This window comes from Adiantum capillus-veneris, chromosome 19 (assembly GCF_014529385.1).
Source record: "Adiantum capillus-veneris isolate H3 chromosome 19, ASM1452938v2, whole genome shotgun sequence".
NCBI lineage: Eukaryota > Viridiplantae > Streptophyta > Polypodiopsida > Polypodiales > Pteridaceae > Adiantum > Adiantum capillus-veneris.
The window spans coordinates 26047647-26051388 of NC_140949.1; the positions used below are offsets into that span (position 1 = coordinate 26047647).

General features: G+C 43.3%; 1 pseudogene; it reads right to left on the reverse strand.

Annotated features, from left to right (window-relative positions):
• Nucleotides 1-1003: 1003 nt before the first annotated feature.
• LOC147433733 (uncharacterized) lies at nucleotides 1004-1495 on the reverse strand (annotated as a pseudogene).
• Between the last annotated feature and the right edge of the window lie 2247 nt (nucleotides 1496-3742).

Below are 3742 nucleotides of genomic sequence, written 5' to 3' on the forward strand. Positions count from 1 at the left end.
TGCAATGAAAATGGAAAGCTTCATGCATCACAATCATAACACAGAATGCAAGCTACTACAATAAAGAGGGAAAGAAAGAGAAGAGATGCATATGCAATTATTTGTAAACTGGGCTTGAACAAAGGATCATACATCTTGGATACAAAGCGGGCAAAACGCAAGGGGCATGCAAGCAAAGGAACCACTCTAGTATACATTATAGACCATCACAATTGTCCAGCTCGGTTTGGAGCCTCTCAAGGAAGTAACCTTCATTGACTTTGTCCTCCAATTGGGCTAACTTGATGTCAAGCTCGTTCTCTTGATCATCCCGCGTCAACGTTTTATCAACCAAGTTGCTGGTTCCAGATCCCCATGATTGAGCCCGATCATAAATGTATTTGGAGTTCTTCAAAAATCTCCTTCTTTATCCAATACAGAGTGAATTGATCTTTGGCTCATATCCTGCACATTGATAAAAGAGAAAAATGTTTTCAGACTAGGAGTCTAGTAAGCAGCTTCATACATTTTGCAGTTCCACTGGCTTTAGATAAGCCATAAAAATTCATCTCTAGCCTTGTTCCAAAAGATAGTGAGAAGTCCTGCAAAATCCCCTAGAAATTGTTTGCATGAGGGAGAGAAGCCCAAGGTACGGGTCAAAGGATCAAGAAGTTGCTTGTTCTTGGGACAAGCAAAAAACAAGTGACTTATGTCTTGTACCACCTTATTGCACCTACAACAGCCCGTGAGCTGACATTAGCTTGGCGGGCCTTTTTGCCGGTCCATAGTGCTTTGTGAAAAATCAGCCAGAGGAGCACTGACTTTTCAATTCAATGGCAATGGACCATACATTAGCAATTTTGAATCCCGACTGCAGGTGGGAGTAGTTGACTTTCCACCTTTTGTTAAGGGTGGCGGGGAGGGAGGAGGCCGAGTTGTTATTGTGCCAGACAGGATTGTGAAGCTTGAATCTCCCTAACCAAGTGAAGGCTCTAATGTCTAATGGGAGGGGGTTCCGAAGCATCTAGACCAGCTCAGTAGGAAAGAGTCTAATTCTGGATTTGATGAAATGTAGGTCCCAAGGTTTGACCCTAAATCTAAGAGACAGCTCTATGTCACCCAGCCAGTCACGCGCACCGGTGTCCCAAAGTTGGGACCAAGTTTTGAGACCCTTTTTGTAGAGAACAAGGGCTTTCCTTAATGAGGAGGAGGGGACTGGGGGGATGTCTGTGCAGGGACACCAAATAGAGTCATTAGGAGGGACAGAAAACTTGTGCTTGGAAAAGGTATTCAGGTGAATACTATCCCTGTGCCTATTCCATGCTTGCATGATGGATCTCAGCAAATCAGAACCTACTGGGGAAATAAGTTTTTTCCCAAAGAAAATTACAGAGAGCGGAAGATGTGTCCAGCCTTTGAGCTCGGAGATGCGGAACCTGGTTAGTTTTCTAAATTAGAGTCGTGTCCATTCCTCATCAAGTTGCTAGAGAGATGCAACAACCAGTTTGATCCCCATCTTATCAGCAATGTGATTGAGATTTTGAATTCCCAAATCTCCTTTGTCTTTTGGAAGGGTACAGACGTCCCATGAGACTTTGGCATACTTCTTGGCAAATGGATCACCTGCCCGAAGGAAGTTTCTATAGATTTTGGTTATCCTTAGCAAGTGGAAATTTGCAGGTCTCCAACAACCAAAGGAAAACAATACATATGCATTTAGGAAGTGATTGATGACAAGGAATCTACCTGCCAGGGAGTGTTGAAAGACAATCCACCTATTGAGCTTGGTTTGGAATTTGTTACACACCGAATCCCAATACGCCTTTAGGGCAACAACAAAATCCATCGAGATTCCCAAGAGCCTGAAAATCTTTCTTTCCTTAAGAATCTTACATCTAGCTCAAGAAATCCAATCCAAGAGAGAGTAGTGGGAGAAAACTCATGCTTTACTATGATTCAGAAGTGATCCTGAGGCTAGGAAAAAGATTTGCATGACTGACCAGAATTCAGAGAGTGTGGATTCATCGCTAGCTAGAAGCGCGTTGGACAGCCATTCTTGAGCTTCGAAGCGTGGAATTGAGATCCCCTTGATAAATCCCCTAGACATCCTATCTTTTACCAAGCAATTGAGGGAGTCGTCGACTGCTATTGCAAACAAGAGAGGAGCCAACGGGCATCCTCGACCTTGCCAGCTCAAACACATCAGACAAGCTGCCATTCAATGACACTCTAGCTCTTGCATTCCCATGAGAGTTTGGATGAACAGAATCATCCTATTTCCAAATCCCAGGGCTTCCATACATCTGAGAATAAATTACCATTCCAACCTATCCTAGGCTTTATCAAAGTCAACCATGACAAAAACAAATTGATGACCAGATTCTGTTGCATGATCAAACCCTTCCCATAAAGGGATGACTACCTCAACAAGTTTCCTTCCTTAATGGATACTTTCTGTTCCTTAGAAATCCATTTCATGATCACAGTGCAAATAGACACTACCACACATACATAAGTGGTAAGACCTCCCAAAAATACCAATTTTTGTTCAAGTCCATTTTTGTCCTGCTTCTCATGAGGTTAATGGGTACACCTTAAACCCAAGGTTTGGCAGTGAACCAAAAACTCCATTTGTTGGTAGCTGATTTTTCAACCTATACCCTATCTATTCAAGGGGGGGTTCACCAGCATAGCACCAGGTTATGGATACACTAAAATCCTTGGTTGTGAGAGAACCTAAAACTCACGGTTGATGAGTACACCAAAAACTCAAGGTATCATGAGAGTGGTCTGTCTAGTTCGGGCTTGAGGGGGGATTGTTGGGTTCAAGCCCTTCTTCAGTTTTTTGTGTCAGTCCGTGGGAAATGCCCCAAAGGCATGCAGTTAGGAGAGCCAGTTTGCATGGAAACTTTTGCTATATATTGTAAAGTTTTACAAAGGAGTATAATAAGCATAGCATGTTTTTTCCCTTGCCATGTCGTTCTCTCACTCTCTCTCTCTCTCTCTCTCTTTTTGCACCTTCTCGCTCACCATGGATGCTCCTCCCCCTAGCCTTCACCCCCCATGGCCTCAATTCCCAACACCGTGCCAGTCAGGTCTTCATACAATTTATCCCTTCTCTTCCTGCGGATTAAGGTGAACTTTTTTTTGAATTGGACAAGTGTGTTATGGGTATCCTGGATTGCATGAGTCCAGGCTCTTGCTGGAGAATGGTTAATTTTGAAGGCCTATGATCAAATAAGCATAATGGTGTCCTGCACTACTGGAATCTTGAACAATGATGGGTCTATATGAAACCAATTGTTTCTTATCTTGGAGTCTTTGTCATCCATGGTAAGGACAAGGGATAGTGATCAAAAATGCATGTGTTGTATCTAGGCTTGGCTTTAACTCTTGCAAAAGAGTTGGCTAGTGAGACATCCAAGTAGCACATGTCCAGTTGTGTTTTCCTTGCAAGGTCCCCTTTCCCATAATTTTGCTAGGTAAATTCACCTATAGTCCCAACATCCCACAATCGGCACTCAAGTTTGAGAGTATCCTAGGCTTCCTGTTGAGCCCCTTTGACAGTGAGGCCTTTGGAGAGGAACCTGTCCTCCAAGGACTCACCATGTTGAAGTCCCCAACTACAATAAAGGGTTCTTGGAGATTGGCCAGAGCTTTCCAGATCTTAGTATGGTCAAACATAGAACCTCTTGCATATACCCCTACCATCCTTGCATTGAAGGGATGCAAGAGGAAGACAGAGCATCAGTTATGACCAAAG